Genomic DNA, 25,900 nt, shown 5'->3' with positions numbered 1-25,900 from the left:
AGACAAGAGTGACTAGTAGCCTACTATATAATAACTTAATTGTGTGACGTAAAAAGGAAGAAAAAAGTGCATAATGCACAACATCAGCAGTCCCCTCACATATACCAGTAAAGCTATGCTGGACACCAAAGCTAGCGGTCTGGCTAGCCAACATACAATGTACTAAATCAAATCAAATCAACTTTATTTGTATGGCACTTTTCCTGCAAAGACATGCAACACAAAGTGCTTTACAGAATTAAAACAATTACCACAATTAAAAGGAAAAAACAAAGAAACACCCTCCATACTAGGCACACACACACACACACAATCACACAATCACACACAGTAGGGAGACATGGCATGGCACTGAGGATCAAGGAAACGCCACCTTTGGGGCCGTCCACACTGGGAGGAGCAGGCCGTCGGGGGGACCAGCACCCGGGCCGCCCCGACTCCGACAAACGAGCGGACCCCCACATTAAAGGGAGGAACCCCCAGCCGGCCGGGTCGAAGGGACCCAAGGATGGCACCCCCTGAGCAGACCCGACACAGCCCCCAGTGTGGAGGACCCCCCTGAGGAAACACTGGAGTTAAAAGCTGAAGACTAAGAGCATAAAATAGGACTACAAAGATAAAAACATAACACTGGAGTTAAAAGCTGAAGACTGAGAGCATAAAATAGGACTAAAAAGATAAAATCAAAACACTGAAGTTAAAAGCTGAAAACTAAGAGCATAAAAGGTGAAGATAAAAACATAAGAAAAGTTTAATAATATTAGTTAAAATGGGTTTCTTAAAATTGAAAAAAATCCATGCTGTCCAATTGAATAGAGGACAGTGTCTCGGGGCTTGAGGAAGGAAGGTATACACTTTTATAGGCCAAGATGGCCTCCATAGTTCACAAATACTGCTTTTATCCACGCATTTTCAACTTTCTTCTTATCTCACACATCCCCATCTTCCTCCCTTCACCTCCACTGACTATCCCCTCATCCCCAAACTCTCTTATGCCATCCCTCCTCCCTGCAGCAAAGTTCAGGGTCTTAGTGAAGGTTTGGTTAATGATGCACATTTGTGGCTGCTGACAGAGAGTAAATTGTCCGTGCCTCAGTTGAAGGATGGGGCTCATATTTTGGCTCAGAATCAAGCTGTGACTATGCGAGTAATGCAAAATGAGATGTCAGACCATCACAGACTGAATCGGAATGCACATCAACGGTGTGTGTGTGTGTGTGTGTGTGTGTGCGCACATGTGTGTGAAGAGGCTTCTGATCATTTGAGGATGCCAGGGTGAATCATGTGACTTTCCAATGATGTTTATCAATCAATGACAATGCTAATACCTTTGTGGTAAAGTGGCACAAGTAAATATGCTTGAGTTCCTCATTTCAGACCATTCATCCTTATATGAAAACGTGCCCGGCCCACAACACTCAATGGAGCAATATGTTTTCCATATAGATGGGGCATCATCATTTACACATAACAGTGTCAATCAAAACCAAGGATTTGTAAAAGCAGTTTTTGATAGAGCTTATCTCATTAAATTGTGCAGGCGTTCCCAATGATATGTCACCTTGATGCCACACAGGACAACCAAAAGGTCCGCTGTGACATGACCAGGCATCTTCTTTCAGACACTTTTTGGACCTAAAAAGAGCATCCAGCTGAGATTTTGAAATGTGTTGGTTTTTATTACTTTAGCAGATATGATTTGTTATTTCATTGCGTCTGGTATTTATTGTTGTGTCTGGCCTTTTGACATTGCTTCTGAAACCATAGTTTTGGCTGCACGGCGGAGAGTGGTTAGCACGCAGGCCTCACAGCTAGGAGACCTGAGTTAAATTCCACCCTCAGCTATCTCTATGTGGAGTTTGCATGTTCTCCCCGTGCATGCGTGGGTTTTCTCCGGGTACTCCGGTTTCCTCCCACATTCCAAAAACATGCTATGTTAATTGGCGACTCCAAATTGTCCATAGGTATGAATGTGAGTGTGAATGGTTGTTTGTCTATATGTGCCCTGTGATTGGCTGGCGAACAGTCCAGGGTGTACCGTCGCTCGCTCGAAGATGCTCCAGCATTCCTGTGACCCTCATGAGGATAAGGGGTAGAAAGTGAATGAATGAATTTTAACAAACTTGTAGAAAATTCATAGCTATTAAAATCATATATCTTAAGCTACTAAACAGTTCAATCATAGGTATTATTGTCATTAGGGCTGTTCCAGTCAGTATCAAACAATATCAGAGAAAAAGCACGGTATCAGTTGATACATGCTTTAAAATGTTGATCCCTACGCCAATCAACACACCGCATCATTCAGAACAACCATGTCTGGCGTGTATGGGACTTCCTGTCTTTCTTAGAGTGATATAAGTTCTGCACCCTGCAAAACGTGCGGTGGTTTGAAAAGGTTTAGATCGTTGCAGCATTTTGGGGCTAGCACGTGTGGGATGAGTAGCGCCTCAGTACGGATTTGGGAGCATGCAGACACTATGTAGCACTTTTAGTGCAGGAGGAACTTTCGTTGTGTGCGGGCAGAACACATGTATACAAGCAACCATTAACAAGCACATTCACACTTAAGGACAATTTAGATTATTAGATTATTTAATTAGATTAGATTATTAGATTAATTAAACATGCATGTAAAGCAAGCACTTGGAGGATTATTCAACAAGATAATATTGATATTTTACTTGTGAGCAGAAAAAAAGGGTCAATTTGGTGAAAATAAACACATGAAAGAGAGTATGCTATGCCATGTGGACTATGCTGAATAAAAACATACACGCATGTTCTCCCCCCGGGATTGCATAATAACCTTGTGGTCCTAATGTCATAGTAAATGACAACACCAAAGGGAGATCACTTCTGCTGCCACAGAAACACATGTTTTCACAACTAATATACTGCACACACACGCGTGCAAATGCCCAGTTGGGATGTTTACCTCAAGCCTTGCCTCCCCACTCCGTCTGTCTCAGGGGGAAGGTCACTGTTATCACGCTCAATTTGATTATGTCTTAATCCAATCAGGCAAAGCACAGAGAGCCCCATTGATTTTTCAGACATAGAATAATGCTTATTGGACATCGAGGCACATCGTTGATTCCTGTGCAAGGTTAAGTCCAGAGGAAAATATCTTATCTGTCACTGAGCCGTTCACTGAGCATGTTTGCTTATTTCCTCGATTCACCTGTCTTGAAGCTAAATGCAAAGCAAGCTGTCAGCCCCTGTTGCATTCACAGGCCGTTTCTGCCCACTTCTGTTTAGTGAGATTGTCACTAACAGCAGACTTCCAAGCAAAATCCCACAACAGCCGCAGAAGATGAAATGCCTGATTGCACCTCAAAATATAATCCGTGCAAATAGAGAGAGCGAGCGAGAGGCTGGATGGAGAGCCAAACAGCAAAGATGCACACAGGAATAGTTTGCATTTGGAGATGGATGATGAGGCGGCGTGAGCTGCATGAGAAGATGCCGAAATACAGAGGAAGCGGGAAGCTGAAGGGCTAAGCAGCTTTCTGTCGCTCAAATACATCTGAAGCAATGTGGTAACACACCAGAGAGCATGGGAACTCAAGGAAATCACATGTGCGCATAAAGCTTCATGTTCAGTCAGATGAAGTAGAGGCAAATGTGCTTAGTCAGCGCTCTGGAGATTTGTCCTTCAGCCTTCATGCTGCCAATCAGTCAGTTAAAAGCACATTAAGATAGCCGCCCGCTTGAAATTACATTTAGATGACCCGCAGTCCACAGTGCAGGTATCGGCTGTGATAACTGTGGAAGACAGTTGTTGAATGTTTAATTTTGGGGGAAGTAAAACCAGGGTGACCCCTTTTAATATGTGTTTTTCTTCTGAAATGAAGACGGAGAAATAGTGTGCCTGCAGTGAAGCGTGCCCCGCACCCCCCCCGTCCCCCCACCCCCACAACACTCTCAAAGCAGCACATAGCAAGCTGGATGATGACAAGAGCTTTTGGGGAATGGCGAGACCCACTCACCTTCTGGTTCACCGCACAGTGTGCACTGTGATTCTGGACAAGGACCAAAGAGAGAAAACAAGATATTACATGACAACACATACGTTTTACACATCTCTTCTTCAGAAAAAAAGTCATAAAAACAATAACTTTAGCAAAAATGACAAGTAGTACATTATTGTCCTGTTTATAATGTCTTTACCGAGTAGCACCCGTGTGCACCACAATATGGCGACAAAAACCATGCATAATATAACTATCAGCCGCATGCAGCTGCATAAAAACAGATGCAGAGTCAGGCATGAAAAGGAAACAAACAAAAGGAGACATATTACTTCAGTTCATCATTGCCCTATAGAGTAGAAGCAACGTGTGTGCACGAACCATAAAATGAGCAAACATGGGGTATACTTGAAATTTCAATCTGAGAGCAATGTGCACTTGTTGTCCATTATTTTTATTAGTGACGCTGGGGAAAGACCCGAGTAGAGAGCAGACGCCGTTAGTAATATCTGTATCTCATTATATTTACATATTTATATCTATATACAGAATACAATGCAGTATATATCTATATATACTGTATTATATATATTAGAGGTTAGTGTTCTGGACTTTGGAGCGGACGCGTCGGGTTAGAATCTCCACTATTAAGCATCATCGGTATTCGTCAGGAAGGGCATCCGGAATATAAAGGGTTAAAAAAAATCAGTATGCGGATCAAAAAGATCCACTGTGGCCGAAAAAGACGAAAGAAACAAACAAACTTTATATATACGTGTATACATATATACGTATATTCGGGATGCTCTGGTCCGATTGGCCGCTATCAGTGAAAAAGGACTGTATCGACATCAGCCGTTAGCTCCGCCCCTTCGCTAGAGAATTTAGTAATAAGTTCTGCACCCTGCAAAATGTGCCTGAAAAAGGTCTCACTGAGGTGGCGCTTTAAAAAGCTTAGATCGGTGTGGCGTTTGGGGGCAAGCACTTGTGTGGCAGTGTGGTGAGTTTAAGGCTCGCAATGTGATCATCCGTCAGGCAGCAGGGGGGTTCCAACCCGCTGTACTTGTACTTGAGTGTGGGCCAAATTTGGAGATGAGTACCGCCACTTTAAGGATTTGGTGCAAGAGGAACTTTTGTTGTGTGCAGGTGCTGCGTCAGACTGTGAGGGTTTAATTATTAGCCTTGGGCTTAAATTACTACTCAAATATAATTTTGTCTTTCAAACACATCAGTGCTGAAAATAACTGTAGATACTGTATATCGCTAAAAATGACAACATATAGAAAAGGGTTTTGGTTGGGTTCTTACTTAAAGTCCAGCCAAACTGTCTATGTGGCAGCACAGTGGCTGATGACTGAAGCCTGGAGTGAATTTACTGGTTTAATTACCTTCCTATCCCTACAGTGTAATTCCGGAGTCAAAGCAATTGCCGCAATCAGCTGGTCATGCCTGTTAAAATTTAAAGCGCTCTTAAATTTCCCTGCGTAGAGTCCGTATTGATCTAGGTCACACGGCTTATGTATTGTGGGAACTGCTCTTGTGTAATTCTCATTGGCTTTCAATGACAGGTTTTAAACTAGCTTGCTGGCTCTTAAGCCTCAGATAAACTTAATAGGTTATCGTTTTTGAGCCATTATGCACTCATAACGGTGTAAATCTGTTTCAATTGTATCTAATCTATAAAGATCTTAAAGGCTCTGAAAAACCTTTTTAGCTAGACGTGTCTTCTTGATGGAGAGAAACCAAAAATCTAATAAGCGTGGAATTCTCTCTGCCTCAGTGAGAATGGAAAGACTTCAAATAAAACTGACTCAGATATGTATAAATATTTGACATTAATAATGGATGTTTTCTTTATTTTAATTTCAACTAGGTTAGGGATAAAAATTATTTAAATTTCGGCATAGGTATGCCTCATTTATCATAGTTGATTGGTTCCAGACCTGACCATGATAAGTACATTTCCACCAAGTAGGATTCCTTATTCATAAATGAAATGTACCTACTTAATACATTTTAAACTTTATTAGAGCCCTCTAGACATAAAATAACTCACTCCACCTTTACACTCGTATTACTTAACATAATATAGTCTACATAAAAGAGAGATAATAAGCCATTTGAGACATAAATAAGACAAAATATAGACTCATGTTAACATCAGGCGAGTCAGTAGTTACTGCAGTGGTTATTGTCTCATCAATGTAACATTACTTACTGTAGAATTTAAAGTGTGATGTGATTTAATGTAAGTATGTCAACATGGAAATATATTATATATATATATATATATATATATATATATATATATATATATATATATATATATACGTATATATATATATATATATATATATATATATATATATATATATATATATATATATATATATATATATATATACGTATATATATATACGTATATATATATATATATATATATATATATATATATATATATATATATACACGTATATATATATATATATATATATATATATATATATATATATATATATATATATATATATATATAACCCCTTATATTATTGTCTTGTCACTTTGCTACAGCACAAATAATACAATGTGAATGGAAAGTTACTGCTAGACAAACAATAAGGAGTAGCCAATAAATCGTCAAATGGGGTTTTCATGATGCAAGGTTAAAAAAGTACTATTATAATACATAAATGCTGCCGATCAGATAAACAGACAAGGGGAATTACAAGAGAGAACCCTGGTGGCAAAATACATATTGACACTTTCCCTAAACGGCAATCAATATTGACAGCATTTACACACAATTCAATATACATTTAGGAAACATAATGATGAATGTCATAGATGGAATTGATTTTAACTGTTATACGTATATACACAATAAAGACTTTCATTCTTCGCATGAACACCCACTCTCCATTTGATAAATAAACACCGAACAAGAGCAAGACGATGGCTTGAATCGTCATTGACGTGTGTATAAAATGGAAATTGCACAAAACCCACCACACAGTCATCAGGGGTCCCAGTAAGACCTAAAGAAGGAAAAAAATCCCACTTTTCTAACGGTTCATTTTTCGCTCATTTTTCAGGTCCGCGGTTGTTGTAAATTCTCCTTTTTTTAAGGTGTTTAAACAACACTTTTCCGGTCCGGGAGGTGGAAAAAACTCACCACATTCATCAGGGGTCCTGGTAGGACCTAAAGAAGGTAAAAAAAATTCTATTTTTCCAATAGTTCGTTTTTCGCCCGTTTTTCCGGTCTGCGGTTTTTGCAAATTCTCCTTTTTTCAAGGTGTTTAAACAACACTTTTCTGATCAGAGACGGGGACAAAACCCACCACACATTCATCAGGGGTCCCGGTAGGACCTAAAGAAGGAAAAAATTCCCAGTTTTCTGACGGTTCTTTTTACGCCCCTTTTTCAGGTCCGCGGCTGTGGCAAATTCTCCTTTTTTCAAGGTGTTTTTAAATAACACTTTTCTGGTCACTGAGGTGGACAAAACCCACCACACATTCATCAGGGGTACCGGCGGGACCTAAAAAAGGAAAAAAAATCCCACTTTGCTGACGCTTCGTTTTTCAGGTCCGTGGCTGTCGCAAATTCTCCTTTTTTCAAGGTGTTTAAACAACACTTTTGAAGGATAAAAGTTCACTGATGACAGGAGATCTCAACTCAAAAGCAATAAAACCTGCGCAGCCACTTGAAACCGCAATGATTTTGTATCCAAACTTGTGTAAACAACCTTGGAGCAAATCTCGCTGCTGATTGCTTGTTGTCTGTGCTGTAAACAAATACATGGAAATTCACGAGGGTCCGCGGTGTCCCCTGACATCATAACATATCCATTCTGAACATAAAAGGAGCTACCTTGATATTCTAATGTCTTCATCCATAATTAAGGCCTTCATTTCCATATTAGAAGGACTTCTTCCACCTTCCCCCTTTGGCTGAGCTCTCGCTTGCACTGTTCGCTTTATGTGACTTGTCAGAGACACAGGTGTTAATGAAACTGCTTTGGGTGTGATAAGCAAGGTGTGATGCAGAACTGAAATAACCAAATGTGGATTGATGGTAGATATAACAGTCCTTCCAGGATTTTGCTGGCTTTTTGGTTGCAGACTAAAATTTCTGATTTGTAGGCAGGTTTTTTCCACAAAGTTACAGCAAAAGTTGTCATGTTTTGAGGCTTTTTTTTAAATTCAAAAATCATGATATCATGATTGTGATTTACATACTTTCCTTGTATACTTAACCCCCAAAAGCACAGGACTTCAATGAAGTGAACAAAAGAAGATGCCTGATTTGTGGGCATAAATTGGGTTGCAAAATGGACTTTATTCAGTCACAACACTGAATAAATTAAAGAAAACACTTAACCTTTAAAGATATCTTAGCCTTCACATGAGGAAAAAAAACAACAAACAAAACATTTCACAGTTAAATAACGACGCTCACTTCCAAATGCGCAAACCTATAATAACACAAACAATAATAACTTTGGCATCGTTTAATGGTTAAGAATACAACAGTCTACATTTATAACTCAGAAAAGTGGAAAAAACATGATGGGTCCCATTTAAAGGGTCTGACTAGATTCATCAACTTATCTTAAATATGTTATATATTGTAATTTCTATTTTTTTTAATGTAAAATTTGTTGTATTTTTGTTCTGCATTGTTCAATTTTTGAAAAATTACATGACATAAAAATTTATTGCGAGCATCATTTCTGGAAGTAAAATCATTCATCATTCAAATTCTTAAAGGAGCCCTATTTTGCTTTTCCCACTTTTCTGACCTATAAATGTTGTTATAATATTGTATTCTCATGTTAAACAATGCCAAAGGATCAGAAGCGAGCCCTGAAAGAAGTTTTGGATGTTTTTTTCTAACACTAAGTTCCACTGATGTTATGCAAACCGGACTTCCTTATATGGGCTGCAGGTTGCCAACACCCAATAAACGTGGATCTATGTATCCAGAAGAATCAAATAAAATACTCCTGATTTTCTTAATGACTGACAAATTTGGTGGTTTCAATAGTGGAAGTAATAAGTGGGTGTGTTTATTAAGACAGGCTCAATAGCTAGACAATAATAAGCATTAAAAATAATGAACAGACAGCACACACATACTATATACGTATATCCATTCACTTATTTACTTCAGTCAAGCACAAGTCACACACACACACACACACACACACTCGCTACTCTCATCTATGTGGACGATCACCGATTTCAGTTTACCTTCCCCTTGACTGGCTCAATCCATCTTCAACAAGCGTCTCCGTATGGGTGTATGTATGTGTGTGAGTGAGTGCGGCCTCCCCACGGAGCTGATTTAGCACTTCTCAAAGGAGATACTGTGTCGAACGCAGGCCTGGAGGAGAGCTCATCAGGCCAGCAGTGTAAACCTTTCCTGTCTCTTCAGGGGCTAATTACACAGCACTGACACACACACAAGTTTACTGCTCCTGCACAGTCATACACATACCTTTAGAAATATAGTTTACGCAGGGGCGTCGTTTTGAGCCACACCAAAGAAACTCTTTGAAGTGAATGACTAACTATGTGAGGTATGAAACCCGTGAATGGATCACCTAGTACAATGTTGGCTTCATTGAGATTAATAAAAGGATAAAAAGATGACTTTCAGAGTCAATGGCTGGCTAGCCATTAAAGCCTTGGTGTTTTGCGTCATTATTTTGAATATTCTTTTTGTAATTATCAGCAACATGATAAAGTTAGACGTAGTCTACTTCTGATCATGGCCTGCAAAACAATGCAGCTTTGCAAGGAGTTTTTCCATTGGAGATATGGCATAGCTCGCTATTTCTGACAGTCCAAATTTGTCAAGTGCACAGAAGAGTCTCTCTCGCCATCCTCCGTCATTTAACCTGCCTCCTCCTCCTCGACACAATGACTAGCCGTCTGTATTGCTGTGCCATCGCTGTGCCAATTTGAACCTGTCGTCCAAACTTGCTAAAAAAAAAACAAATGGCTTTGATTTATAATTTTATCAATTGTATTGAGGGTACAAAATTTGCAACATTTACATCTTCTCCTATCACTATTGTGTGCGTTCTGATAATGTGCATATAATAGGCATATCCAGGATTGCCATTTTGCTCATATGACACATGCAATTCTCATTGCATCCTGTTAGCAGATCAGCTTTGCACATACAAAGCCCTAGCTAGGTGTGTTGAACCCTCCTTATTTACATTCATGACGGATTGCCTTTATACAGTATGAATGCAAAGTGTCACTGGAATACTTATTATGCTTTTCCCACTTTTCTGACCTCTAAATGTAGTTAGAATGTTGTATTCTCGTGTTAAACAATACCAAAGTCTCAGATAATGAGGTTTGTGCATTTGGAAGTGAGCCCTGAAAGAAGTTTGGGATGGCTCAAAACACTGGTGTGGTAAAACTGCCCCTTTGTGATGGTTCATGTACATCTGTGTAATACTTGCTTTTATAGTCAGTATAGTTACTCCAGACCCCATTCACTGTGCAATATCTGATCAACCTCCATGTGCAATATTAAGGGCTTTAAATGCAATATACTAAGTTCTATGTGAAGTAATTCCATAATGCCTCATATTAACTCTCTAACAAGATCTCAGTGTATAGACTGGTCATATATCTCATCTCGTTTCATATTATCTACATACTGTATTGTATATAACTGTTGATTTTGTTAATACTTGGGTTGTTTATATTGTTTATTTTTCTATGTTGTGTATTTTGTACTACTTAACTGATTCTGTACTCTTGCTGCTGTGCAATACAAATTTCCCCACTGAGGGACTTAATAAGGCATATCTTATCTTAATAGTTAGGAAGCACTTTGGGCCAGTGACCAATCACGGTGGAGTGCGCATGCTCTGAGGCGGTCCGTGGGTGGAATAAATGAAAACAGTTTTGGCAGGAAGCACAAACGGAAGGAAATACAGCTGGAATAGGTGCAGATTCTGGAAGATCTAAAAAGTTTTCTGTGCGGGTTATTGTGTGTAGCTGCTCTATAGGAGACCACAACTCAATACAAATTGTGTAAAAATGAGGATAGTAGGTCCCCTTTAGGAATAGAAAGCATGAAATCCTAGCAGCCACTTTGGAACACTAAATGCCACATTGGTAGAAATAGTGTCTCCAAAACAAGGTGTATGGGAGTAAATGGCTTCAAACGGCTTATAGTGACTTTCAGTAGAAGTGGCAGAGAGTGCTTCACTATGACACAGGGCTCTAAACTCAAACTCCACTGTCCTTTATTGGAGAATACAGAGGCCATCAAATGGAGTGCACTACCCTGTCCATTGTGGAAATGTCAACAGTGTGTAAGATGTGTGGGTGTGTGTAGTGGCGGTTATATCTATAAGACATATGGGCAATTTCTCTTGGGGGAGCCGCGAGTGGAGAAATCCCATTCATATGTGTTCAGGGCTCATTTGTTAATCAAGTCAGGATGTGTGGCAGATGGGCGTCCTCTACAGGTGGGATACTCGCGCCCCCATGCTGCTCTGACATCATATCAAACATCCATGGTTTGACGTGGATCAAACCAAAATGACTATTGAGGGGAGTGACTTCAGGCCCTCAGGTTAATTACACGGCATACAGTGTTGGGTCCGCTAAGGGCGTCATTCAAGCCAGAATTGCCGCTGGCTGTGAGGTTACTGATGCTTGAAGAAGGCGCATCCTACTCGGAAAAAACTCAAAAACATGTCTCATGGGAATACAGAAGCTGCTCTTACACAACAAATAAACAACCTTGGGGTCACTTACACTCTATGCAAAGTACTGCTATTTTCTACACATGCTGTGATGCTGACACAGCGACAAAAGTCTTTTATACAGGGTCAGGCAAAATGATCTGTAGGTTAAATAAAAGGCAAATAAAGTAAAGTAACAAAAAAATGTTTTTATTTTTGTTTCATTATGTTTTAAAAATTAAATCAGTTCTGGCAGTTGATTTTGGTTTCAATGCAGATCCAGTAGCTGTGAAGTTGGTAACCCATAACAAGATGGTGTTTGGTACAGGATCATGTCTACCAAGATTGAAGTGCAAACGGAACTCTCGTTGTGTTGCAGTTACAGATTTGTTTGTTTTGCTAAACAAGAAACGAAAAACAATGGCATTATAAAGAAGCAATATGCACGTTATATGTACTTTTCGAAAATAAAAACACAAATAAAAACACTTTTTTGTTTCTTTACTTTATTTGCCTTTTATTTAACCTACAATTGTGTCAGATCATTTTCCTGACCCTGTACAAAACACACCAAAATGGGACATTACCATGCCTGTATGCACTTTCATACAACAACATGGCGGCATGAATTTGATCATTTCATTGGTAAACACATCTGGTGTGATGCAAAAAATACATGACAGTGACAATTTTAGTCATTTTAGTTGCTTATTGGTTAGTTTATTAGTTGATTATATGTTATTTATTTATTATTTAGGTTAAGTTGCCAGGTGAACTTTTTCCCCTCCACTCTAGCGTTTATACATAACGCATGCAAAAAGCCTTTTCCAGGCAGTGTCAAAGGGGCTTATCACATCAGGACTACTGGCCTCCCTGAGGACCAGACAGCCATTTCCCATGATGCCATTACATGTGGTTCAATGCAACAGTTAAGTTTTTTTCAAACTCCCGTTTTACATAAGGGTGCACATATGAATGTACATAACTGAATGATTTAATCATTTATAAAGGCTTTTAAAATCCCTTCAAAGTAAAGGTTAAGTGCCGTAAATGGAAGTAAAATTGCCCATACAGTACTTTACATCTGGGCATGCAATATGTATGTAGAGTATATACTGTGTGTGTGTATATATATATATATAGGTACTGTATGTGGTGTGCTTTTGTGTCTGCAGGTATTTCTGCAAACATGCATATTTAAGTACACTGATTTTGCAACTGCATTCCCGCTGTGACTTTCCTTCAGAAATATTTTTCTCTCTTTATTCCGTGAACATTCTGACTGTGTGAGAGTGACTGAGTTGAAAAAACAAAAAAAGCCGTGAGATTTGGGTGGTTGATGGTAAAAATAGTCAAAGGGGTAACCCTAAGATAGCTTTTCACCTCCTGGGTGATAACAGGAGACGGAGTGGCCTTTAACTGAATGATTTAAATTGTGAAGGACCATTTTAGATAACTATATAAATGGGGAAAGGCTTGAATGATTTATCTGTGAGTGGATTTGAGCGTGAACACAACCCCTGGACTGAATGAAGAAGAGCAGAGTGAATACAAGAGGACAACAAGGCAGGTTTGGGCCCATGGAAAAGACAAAGCGAGCTACAAATAGACAGAAGCAGCCCGAGACTTGCCACAAAAAAGGTTATTGATGGTCTCCTTCACGCCCCGGCAGCCTTCTGTCTTTGGGCCAGTAGATGAACATATCGGCACATCCTGACCAAGAGGGAGTAGCCATCAATGATGAGTCCCTCACTGCTCCTCCGTCCTCCTCGGTCATGCCAACCTACCATCGTTCCGTCAATTACCAGTTTCTGTTGACAGTGTCTCTGTTTGGACTCCCTTTATCTTACATCACCTTCATCATCAGCTATTTGCATCATTTCAAAATGTGACTTCTATATCGGAAATTACAGTATTACTAAAAATGTTTGTGACTATTTTTAATGCAATGTATGGTGTGTTATCCTTCTATATTTAATACTGGCCAATGACTTTCAGTCAATTTTGATAATAATTATTGTAAGTCAATGTATGATACGCTTCTACACAACGGGAAGCAAGTGTCTTCTTCGAGAACATGCTGACAATTATTAAATAGGAAGGTTGATTTTATTTATATACTTAAAAATATGATTTATTTCAGCTTCTGCAGCTTCATTTTTTGTCCTTGTTGGTGTGCAAAATCAACCCCTCCCTTTGCCTCTTCATGGAGATAGACATTTTGGTACCAAAACATGATCACTTTTGGTTTTACATGAGTCGGTATCCGGTAGTAACGGCGGAAAGTTGGTCGATGCCAACAAAAGTACAGTTTGAGTCAATCGCTTATTTTACACACATACAGTATATAGAGTATATACAGTATATTTATGGACAGTCATGGACAGCCAGAAGCTGTCCTCTGAAACCAGAATGAAAGCTTGGAGTAGCAGGAAATGTTTTTTTTTTTTTTTTTACCAGGGTAATGTCAGCGGAAACACGCCGAGCGTTTTCAAAATCCTGGCTCAAAGTTCCTGTGGTGGAAAATTAGCAATAAGTTCCTAATTGGATTACGTTATGGACTCTGTAGTGGCCAATTCAAGTGTGAAAATGATCTTATGCTACCTGAACTAAGCTTTCACTATGTAAACATTGTTCCCTTGTAAATATACCTGTGGAAACACTTGTTTATTCTGTATATTTTGTCTGTAGGTTGACCTGGCCCTTTGGGGTAACTTGATTCTCTTGTATAGAATACATGTTGGATGCATAGCTCCATTTTGCACCAATTCTTACCCTTATGCACCCATCACTAAGACACTCTTCATACCACGTCAACATTTTCATTGCTTTCGAATCCAATCTTTATGTTACCTAGCAAATAGAAGCCTTTTTTTCCCATGAGGCTGTTTTTTTAAAATGAATCATGCTGTTTCTGTGACTTATTTTTGGAAGAAAAATTGTATAGTAGAAAAGTCACATCAAAGTCTTGTAAACTAAGTGGTTGCTGCTCCATTTTTTTTTTTACTTAAAATACTTCTCCACAAGAGAGGAGAAATATGATCTCAGAGAAGAACAACATTTGAAACACTTCTATGCTAGGACTACGTTAAAAAGCCATAGTATTTCAGTATGTGGAATCAAACTATGGAATGGATTGAGTAAGGACCTCAAACAACGATGAGCCAATTCAAGAAACAATACAAGCAGTTGATGTTTGCTAAATACAAGGATGAAGAGTCTTGAACCAGTCATGATGTGCTATATATATATATATCACTATATTGACAGTTATATGGATACTTATATTATATTGTATGGTCATATCACCTCGTACTTCAGTACATGACAAAAAATAAAAATAAAGATATAATATATATTTTTAAACTTAAACTACATTAGGAAAGCAGGAAGTGAACAAATGTAACAGTTACTGATTGTAAAAGTACCAGATGGAAGGGTAGGATTTAATAAGCTTTGCTTCTTCCTACTCCTTTTGGACATGTGGAACTGTGAACTGATTATGTGATGCACTCAATTGTAATCTGATGCATGTTCAAATGAAATTAAACCATAACCATTATCATTACCAAAATGCCAGCAGTCCTTCAAGTTCCCTTTACATCGTGCTAGAGAAGGTTGCTCTTTTGATGGCTGCATCTGGCTCCCGACATTTCTTAACTCGCTAAAATGTACTATTTTTTCAGCTGACACTTTAAAGTAAAGCATGACAGAAATCACAGTGTTAAAGATAACGTTCAAAATCTAAAAGGCCGAGAAGATTTTCTTATGGGATGATTTTTTTTTGTATTCATGCTTAACTTATGGGGGGAAAAAGACATCTCACCTAAGGCATAAGTGAGAATTCAGCTAGGATGCATTCACAAACTTACAAACAATCCGGTATTTTTAAAACTCTTCTCAAAAATGCACATTTTACCCACTGAAAAATATCAGATCTCTTTGAAGGGACGCTGCACTCCACAAATCACAGAGATGATACATGTGTGAAACACAAGGGCAGACTGGGAGGTGATTGGCTGCACAGACAGCATGGACCACAAATAGGAGAAACTAATCAGAAAGCAGCATAATAACATCAAAGCACTAAAAGGTCATAACCAAAATTGGATCCTGTCTGTCCAAATTGATGACTGTTGTTCTTGTCTGTTGTATTTTTTTTTCTTTTCATTAATCCGATGGCGGCGGCACGGTGGTCTAGGGGTTAGCGCACAGACCTCACAGCTAGGAGACCAGGGTTCAATTCCACCCTCGGGCATCTCTGTGTGGAGTTTGCATGTTCTTCCCGTGCATGCGTGGGTTTTCTCCGGGTACTCCGGTTTCCTCCCACATTCCAAAAACATGCTAGGTTAATTGGCGACTCCAAATTGTCCATAGGTATGAATGTGAGTGTGAATGGTTGTTTGTCTATATGTGCCCTGTGATTGGCTGGCGACCAGTCCAGGGTGTAGCCCGCCTCTCGTCTGGATAAGCGGTATAAAATGAATGAAAGAATCCAATTAGTTTTGGCAATTTTCCACAATTTTCTGTGATTTTTTGATTGTTGTGATTGGGGGACACCATATCTAGGGAGCCTTTGTGCTGTGGTGAAAAAAGAAAATAATCCCAGCCATTATGAACAACCTTCACTAATGAAGAAACGGCTTCTATATTATAGAACTGCATTTGAAACATGATATATTTTTTTCCAAACAAGATAGCAGTTATATTTATGTCTTTACAAGTAATAGCCATCATACAACACTGTCCCCAGGGAGTCAACATATACTATGTATAAAAAAATATCCAAATTGATGACATAATTACTCCTAGATACAAACATCCAGCCCCCACAGTGAATTGCCTGGATGGATACCAAAGCCACTATTCCATTAGTGAATCATTATTTTCCAATCCCTCCATTCATAAAAGCCATTGACTACAATTCACATATTCATAGACAAATCATTAAGACTGGGTTTCAACTGCAAATGTAATCAAACATATTCAAATCAGGGTTGGGCGGCTCGCAGTATTACTGCCATGAATCAATAAATGTAATCAAGCCCCATCCCAGCCGTTTGCCTCCTACATGTGTTCGGCACGGTGCTCAATAACGGTGGGCGAAGGAGCAGAAAAAGGAACTTGTCAAGCATGAAAGTAATCAGTAAGGTTGGCGACAGTGGTTGCATGGCGACTGTCTATTACTCTTCATCTTTCAGACATGTTAGTTTTGTGCGAGTACAATACAAGAGGGGTTCGTAATATGTGATGTGAAATCATCAAATGAGAAGTCTCATGCTTGTCATTTGATTTGCATCGTAAAAAGGAGACGGGACTATCCATCCATCCACTTGCTATCCCGCTTGTCTTCATTATGGCTGAGCTGGAGTCTGTAGCCGTCTTAACACTTGGTCCGCAATTCAATTCAACATAAGGTGTGAAGTATGTGTAAACTGCGCTAGCAAACACTGCTGTGTGATCACACCGGCTCTAAACGGATAGACGGACTATGGAATCGACTGCTTGTATATCTACGGTATGAATCTCAGATCGCTATACTGCAATGTCATTGTGACATTTAATTATGGCAAGAACTTTGACAGGCCACCGTTCCATGTTCTTTTCACAAGGTAGAATTTTACTTTGCATTTCTTTTGCTCCTTAGTAGTCACACAGAGTATTTTTTTACTCATTAAAAATGCAAGATGCTGCACTTGGAAACTACTGTCAAGGGGACTGCAAAAAAAAATCTCCCTTCACACTAAAACTGACCCTAATATTTAAAACACTTTATACCTTTCAGTATAATTGCCCTTAATGAAAATTTCACATGTGTGTGTGTGTGTGTGTGTATATTTCCCCCTTCCTGATTGCCTATTTGTCACACTTAAATGTTTCAGATCATCAAGCAAATTTAACTACCACTCAACAACAACACCACTGAACAAAGAATGCAGTTTTTAAATGAAACTCCAAACCTAGATGATGTGATAATGTGCAATGAGTCTTGAGGAATTTGGTCCCAATCATCTTTGCAGAATTGTTGTAATTCAGCCACACTGGAGGGTTTTTTAAGGTCATGGCACAGCCTTTTTTTAAGGTCATGCCACAGCAATGACAATTGGTGTGGCCAATTAACCTAGCATGTTTTTTTTTGGAATGTGGGAGGAAACCGCAGTACCCGGAGAAAACCCATGCATGCACGGGGAGAACATGTATCTTAGTATTAATAATAAGGTTATCTGTCTATATGTGTCGTGCCATTGGTACCAGGGTGTACCTCACCTCTCCCCCGGAGACAACAAAGATAGGCTCAAATGGTATAGAAAATAGATGGTACAAAGTAAATGTTATGTTATGATTTCATATTGTAGCGAATATGCAGGTCACACTCAGATTTGTTAGACTGTGTATTTGCTGAGGTTTTGTTAATTTTCTTATCTGCATCGCCCACACACTATATGGGACAGAAGCTACAAGGCTGGCTTAGATGGCCAAAAGCTTACATGACAAAAGTCAGAGGGTGACAGGGAAGCTGACACTTGACAGAGTTTATCTGTGTCAACTTGAACTGCGGGGGCCAGATACAGCAGGCAACAGCACGGTATAAATATTTTTTCTCTCATGTCAATCAGTGTGGTGACTTCCAAGGCTGGATGAATGTAAAAAAAAAAAGCTATTCAATGCGACAAATCGTAAGTGAGGGATCCTTCAGGGAGTCTCCATGTTCTTCTGTATCTTAGCAACCAAAAATGCAGCTCTTATTTTGCTCTGCAGTGCTCCAGGAAGGCAAACACTATGGCAGGTAAAAATCGCAACATGCCAAAAAAAAAAAAAAAAGCTTAAAAAAACTAAACTGCATGACTAAGTGGCACAAAGGCAGTGAGAGACCGAGGAGAAAAAAAGTACCAAAGACGCAGATCTTGCGAGACTCGGGAGACCTCTATCACACACATACCAGCGAAAGCTAACACAGTAAAGTGAATACAGAATACACACACATACACACACATAAACCTCAGCGCTCTTATGAAGATGTTCTGTTGCCATGACGATGTGCAAGGAGGTGTTTGCGGAGTCTCCTTCCTGTGCCTAGTGTTTTCCCTCTCACTCTCCCGCTTATAGCAGATGCATGAGTATAAAGATAATCTGCTGTCTCCGCCAAGGCTGAATTAATGCGGCCCACTTCTATTCCTCATAGGAAGATGCCAAGAATGGAAGATGCTAATGCTATTTACTGCTTGTTCAACACATGGAACTCTTTGGCGTCACCGGACTGACAGGTATACAGTACAGGATGTGGAGTCTCCGCAATAGGAAATTGTGAATAGGAAATTTGGGAATATTACATCATATACTGAGAAATGTATAACACCTACAGGAAGTGAAAGGTATAGTTGGTGGGAATTTTTTTTTTTCGCCATTCATACATAAGAAGATGGGCGGCACGGTGGTCTAGTGGTTAGCGCACAGACCTCACAGCTAGGAGGACTAGGGTTCAATCCCACCCTCGGCCATCTCTGTGTGGAGTTTGCATGTTCTCCCCGTGCATGCGTGGGTACTCCGGTTTCCTCCCACATTCCAAAAACATGCTAGGTTAATTGGCGACTCCAAATTGTCCATAGGTATGAATGTGAGTGTGAATGGTTGTTTGTCTATATGTGCCCTGTGATTGGCTGGCGACCAGTCCAGGGTGTACCCCGCCTCTCGCCCGAAGACAGCTGGGATAGGCTCCAGCACCCCCGGCGACCCTCGTGAGGATAAGCGGTAGAAAATGAATGAATGAATGAATGAACATAAGGAGATATGTAACGTCACATGCAAACTCCTCACAAAGATACCCAAGCGGATATTGGAACCCAGGTCTTTCCGATCTCCTGACCTGCTAACCACTCGTCCACCATGCGGCCTGTATAATCATTGAATTTATGAATGAACACAAATTGTGACATTTGTTTCTGCTTTACTGTCTTTTGGGGAGACATAGCTAAATGGCTAAATCAAAACTTTATTCACTACAAGTCTTCAAATAAAGCACAGACATGTCGACACCAGTCTTAGCCAAATGCTTTCTGATGCGCCAATTGCGCCAGCGCCATTCCTCTTTGCCTTTAAATAGTTAACAGGCTGGCAGCTGTGTTTTTACATTATTCTACTTTATCTGTAAAGGCCACAATCATTGTGTGATGCGTTGAAATCATTTGACTGCTTTTTAAAGGAACTGCAGAGTTCAGTGCTCTTGGAAAAATCGAGTATTCGACGATGAAGTGTGCAACTGAACTGTATGAAAATCATGTTGTCAAGATTATACCATTCTGACTGCACGGGGGTGCCCATGGGTGCTGCTGACCATACATTTTTACTTAGAATGTATTAATTTTGGTTATAAACAGCCTATTTTGATAGTAATTCAGCTGAGTCTGTGTTATTTAAAATGACATTTGTTTAACTGTGATTGGCTGGCGACCACTCCCGGGTGTGCCCCACCTCTCACCCGAAGACAGCTGGGATAGGCTCCAGCACCCCCCACGACCCTCGTGAGGAAAAGCGGTAGAATGAATGAATGTATTAATTTTGGTTATAAACAGTCTATTTTGATACTAATTCAGCTGAGTCTGTGTTATTTAAAATGACATTTGTGTTTAACTGTGATTGGCTGGCGACCAGGCCAGGGTGTACCCCACCTCTCACCCGAAGACAGCTGGGATAGGCTCCAGCATGCCTGCGACCCTTGTGAGGATAAGTGGTACAGAAAATAAATGGATGGATAATGACCGTTCATCCATTTTCAATGCTGCTTATCCTGACTAGGAGTAAGCTGAAGCCTGTCACAGCTGACTATAAATACCGGTATCATTAATATATGTGCATCATAGCAAACGTATGTTCACATTTTATTTAAAAAGTCAATATTTATATGGTCTAAAGTCATGAACATGGCCAGGTGTTGAAAGACAATCACAAAACAGGAATAATAACGGCTGGAAAAAAGGGAATTTGAATCCCCGTTTCACATTTAGTGCCTCAGACATCAATTTCACTGTGAGAAGAAGATAAAGAATGTTGCGTCGCATCTCCATTAGTCATCTGTCTCTTCGGAGACAGTGTAAAGAGACCGATGGCACAGCGAGAGTAAACATCAGAAAGAGGATGTGTCTTGAATCCCAAAGGAGAAAAGTTGGATTAGAACCTGACTCGCCAGGGCCAAAAAAACGGATATTGATAAACGACTTTGTTGTTATCACAGATGATTTGTTTGTCCGTGACAATAAATCGCAAGTTTATGAAATTGAATGATTTCAGTCAATTGAAAAATGGTTTAAAGCACAGGCAGATTTAATGGTATGCATTGGTAAACACGGATTACAAATAGACACGTCTTTAGATCAAATTATGCTATTGTTTTAGACCAAGAAACTCGAGTTAATTCCCTTATGGGAACATGTAGAAACACACACATACACAAATGGCCTCTTATTTCCTGCCAAGATGATTAGAGGCAGCACCTCAAAGCCATTACAGTGTTTACTGGAATCATACATTGTTGCCATAGCGGCAGATTCTGATTGACTATCATACTCTCAGACATGCTACACACACGGCAGCTGATGTGGTAGCTATTAATTCACTCGTTTGTTCTTTGTTTTCAATACTTTACAATCCATTTTTATATGACAAATATTGTTCAGTAGTTACATTCATTCATTTTCTACCGCTTTTTCCTTGCGGCGGGTGCTGGAGCCTATCCCAGCTGTCTTGGGGCGAGAGGCGGGGTACACCCTGGACTGGTCGCCAGCCAATCACAGAGCACATATAGACAAACAACCATTCACACTCACATTCATACCTATGGACAATTTGGAGTCGCCAATTAACCTAGCATGTTTTTGGAATGTGGGAGGAAACCGGAGTACCCGGAGAGAACCCACGCATGCACGGGGAGAACATGCAAACTCCACACAGACATGGCCAAGGGTGGAATTGAACCCTGGTCTCCTAGCTGTGAGGTCTGCGCGCTAACCACTCGACTGCCGTGCCGCCCTCAGTAGTTACAGTTATCGCTAAATTATTAGATTAGGTTTTTTTTTTTTTTTACCTTTTTGTGAATTTTGTTGTTGAATAATCGTTTTTTTTTCCTTTGTAGTTGCTTCTGGGAATTTCACCGTTACATAAAACTGATAAAAAACTGTTTATGTCTCAGCTGATATACATACCTTGCTATAACTAGGTGTCCAATTGACCTTCTCGGGAGAGTTCTCTATTATTCTCATGTGAAAATTGTTGAATGAATCCAGCTTTTCAGCCACATTTCAACATGCTGCCAGATATCCATAACCAACGTGGTGTGTGCATGGCAATTTCAATTGCTTTTGTCAGCTTTTTAACAGACATTGAGTGATTTCAGAGAGCAGATGCCATATACAGATGGATACCGTCAGGCATGTGAAGAGACCTCTCGATTTGTCCACCAAGCTTTGTCAAGCTTTTAGTAACAATCACGCTGCCAAATCGACACATCTTGTTTTTAAATACACCGGCTTGTACTGAACAACTTTTAACGGCAATTCTGACTGTTAAGCACTGGAGAATTACCTGCAGGGTTCAAGTACGTATACTTGGAGTTGATTCTCATAATGCATCAGTTCTGCTTTTCTTATCAACTAGAAAAAAAATGTTATATCAATATGTCATGCTAGTTGGTCATGTCAATCTCGGCAATCTACTGTATTTTAGATACTAAATGTATGGATTGTATGCTAATGCTCGGACTTAACAACAACATCATGGCGATTTTCTGTGCAATGTTAAAGTTTATGGGATGCACGGTGTCCATGTTGGCCATACAGTCAGTTTGAACCTTTATATAATGTATCTCCTAAAACAGTGGTTCCCGAAATTGGGAATCAACACAAAAACAGTGTGCAGTGGGCACTTATTCAAATATGACCCCGGTGAGTTTTCATGCCACCAAGAATAAACAAAAACCTAAAATGTTGTTATTTCTGCAGCGTGTCTGCACACTGTGACAGTCCACAAAGCAGCACATGACTATCAACATGACGTGTGCTTATATTTCACAAAAGGATTGTGGATGATGATACATATTTTAAATGTTTTTTAAGGTTTAAAACAAAACAAAACAAAAAAAAACCTCATCGCACTCTGTGTGACTATAAAAACACAAGAAGTCCTGGAAGCAACGGAAGAAACATTAAGGAACTCTCCCAATGATTATGTTTGAGTCATATTTTGGTGACTCATAGTCTTGTTTTTTTTACCATGTCTACTATATTGGGTAATATAAGTGTACAGATGACTATAAAGGTGTTATTTCATGTCGAGAGGGCAATAGTAGTGTTGAAAAACATATTTAGATGGTCATATAGATGGTCATCTATGCTCTAACTCTAATATAACATTTATAAATAAGGAATCCTAATTCACGGTTGGTTGTGGAAGCAATGGCGGCACCCATGATAAGTGAAGGATGGCTGTACTGCACAATTCTTTGTACAATTTTTATAAATGATTTTAATATGTATGATTTTGAATAGGGCTGCACGGCGGACGAATGGCTAGCGTGCAGACCTCACAGCTAGGAGACCTCAGTTCAATTCCACCCTGGGCCATCTCTGTGTGGAGTTTGCATGTTCTCCCCGTGCATGCGTGGGTTTTCTCCGGGTACTCCGGTTTCCTCCCACATTCCAAAAACATGCTAGGTTAATTAATTGTCCATAGGTATGAATGTGTGTGTGAATGGTTGTTTGTCTATATGTGCCCTGTGATTGGCACATATAATGGGTGGTGCTGCTGACCATACATTTTTACTTAGAATGTCTTAATTTTGGTTATAAACAGTCTATTTTGATACTAATTCAGCTGAGTCTGTGTTATTTAAAATGACATTCGTGTTTAACTGTGATTGGCTGGCAACCAGTCCAGGGTGTACCCTGCCTTTCGCCCGAAGACAGCTGGGATAGGCTCCAGCATCCCCCGCGACCCTCGTGAGAATAAGCGGTAGAAAATGAATGAATGAATGATTTTGAATATCTTTCCTATTTACTTTACACTTCATTCCATTGCACGACAGGACTCTATTTGCCACAAAATCTTCACTTTTTGTCACTTTGTAACCTAAAAAAAAAGGTTTTCAATTAACCTGGTATGGCAAAAATTACTCATAAAAAGTATAAGTTTACAAAATCCTACATTTTACAGAGACTAAAACAGCACAATTTAGAAAAATATTTAAAAAACTCTGTTCTGATAGTATTTTCTTGGCACAATGACTAATGATGCCAACGTACTAATCTATAGTTCTGTCTGTAGGCGATAATGTCAAACATGTGCTGCTCAGCGGGTATCACAGCAGCACCACCTGGCCTAATGACCCTGGTCCTTACCAGTCAGCAGGACTCTGGCTTGAGCTGCCAAAGATCAGCTGTGAAAGAGGAGGGGTTGCATGGGGGAGAGTGTGGGAGGATCGGCGCGTGTTTGTTGCTTCATCACACCACCGTGCGGCCGAGTGATTAGCATGTTGGCCACACAGTCAGGAGATCGGTAAGACCTGGGTTTGAATCTGTCTTATACTCCACTCGTTCTTGCTATCAGGCAGCAGCGCTAACCAGAGCACCACCGTGCTGCTTCTCATGCCAAATAATTTGATTACAATTTAGCAATGTCATGGCCGTGTCACATTGATGATTTATCTGATGCTATTAATAGTGGAGTGGGGGGGTTGGGGGGGTAGTAATTGCATTCTTGTGATGACTAACTGCATAAAGGGCATGGGCAATAGAAAGAGATTGGACAATAAAGTTTTTGACAATAAATAAACCCACCAGTTAAACACATCATTGTAAAAAGTCCAAAAATATATTAATATTCTTCATTCATTAATTATCTATACCATTTAATCCTCATTAGGTTCTCGGTGGTATGCTTTGTTGAATACAGACGGATTTCCACACTACATCGTTCTCTCAGTATAAGTCTCAAATATCCAGCAATGATGACTGATGCTTGCCATGGCCGAGCTCTCACCTTTGAACCATCTCCCATAGTAACTTGTCTGGAGGGAACGCAGTGAGTCCGCTTCTCATCAGAGGTCGTGTTCGTCTGTCACAGATCTCTGCATCATCATTCACTCCATGCCATGCCAATGCTCTGTGACAGCGACGTCTCCATCGTAAAAGTCTCTAACATGCATCATGGTTTGCTTTGCTGCCTCTCTGCAATGTAGTCCATAAGCTGGATCAGAATTCAGTTTATTGCCAAAAATATTTTTCATTTTGCATATTTGAGTTTCTACTGTACTTCCTTCTGTTTCGTTTTTTTCCTTCAGGGGTCGCCACAGCAAATTAATCTCCTCCATCCAACCCTCTCTCTCACACCAACTACCCTCATGTCCTCCTTCACTACATCCATAAACCTCCTTGGAACCTCTAGTGAATAAACCTCTTTGGTCTTCCTCTACGCCTCCTACCTGGCAGCTCTAAACGCAGCATCCTTCTACCAATATATTCACTATCTCTCCTCTGGACATGTCCCAACCATCTCAGTGTATGTGATATCTCAGTGATGTACTTGTTCCTGATCCTATCCATCCTGGTCACTCCCAATGAGAACCCCTAACATCCTCATCTCTGCTACACCCAGTTCTGCTTCCTGTTTTTCCTCAGTGGCACTGTCTCTAGACCAAACAACATGGCTGGTCTCACCACAGTTTTGAATTACTGCAGTACTACTACTATTACATTACAAATACATATTGTACGAAAAGATAACAGTGGCCAATTACATCTCTGATCCTTATGCATAGAAACAACTTGAAACCGTGGTCAAATTTTGAATGAAAGGGAATGTGTATTTAGTGAAAAGATATAGTACATATTTTTACATGTCAATAATTCTTCATGTTGTTCTCAAGACATGCATATTTGTTGCTCACAATTAACAAACAGTGTTTCTTAACCACAACCGGCATTTGAAAGGCCACAGCAAACTTTTACACTTTGGTTGTGAGGGCCGTGAAACAGCATACATTATGAATTCAACAAGACATGAGACATACTGTTATCCATGTCCTGTTCTCGTCAAACTTATAGAGAAGTATTTTAAACTGTTAAAAGCAGACTTGTTCGCCAGAAGCAGAATTACAAATGCTATTTTTAAACTACTGAAACAAACACTGCATTTTTCCTCAAGGCCAACAGTCCACACTTTC

The 25,900-nt window shown here is 39.8% G+C and overlaps 1 protein-coding gene across 11 annotated transcripts in view; it reads right to left on the bottom strand.

The window, feature by feature from the left end:
- dlgap2a (discs, large (Drosophila) homolog-associated protein 2a) overlaps positions 1-25,900 on the bottom strand; it is a 152,102-nt gene that overhangs the window by 81,468 nt on the left and 44,734 nt on the right. The window contains exon 2 of one of the 11 annotated variants that reach the window (XM_058090764.1): positions 3,993-4,025. The exons of the other annotated variants lie outside the window; for them this stretch is intronic. The gene's annotated coding sequence lies outside the window, so the exon portion shown is untranslated. The remainder of the gene's footprint in view (positions 1-3,992; positions 4,026-25,900) is intronic. 11 annotated transcript variants of the gene reach the window in all.

This window comes from Doryrhamphus excisus, chromosome 13 (genome assembly GCF_030265055.1).
Source record: "Doryrhamphus excisus isolate RoL2022-K1 chromosome 13, RoL_Dexc_1.0, whole genome shotgun sequence".
In the NCBI taxonomy this organism is placed as follows: Eukaryota; Metazoa; Chordata; class Actinopteri; order Syngnathiformes; family Syngnathidae; genus Doryrhamphus; species Doryrhamphus excisus.
Note: the sequence above shows the minus strand (reverse complement) of the source record. Positions and strands in the feature narration are given on the sequence as shown.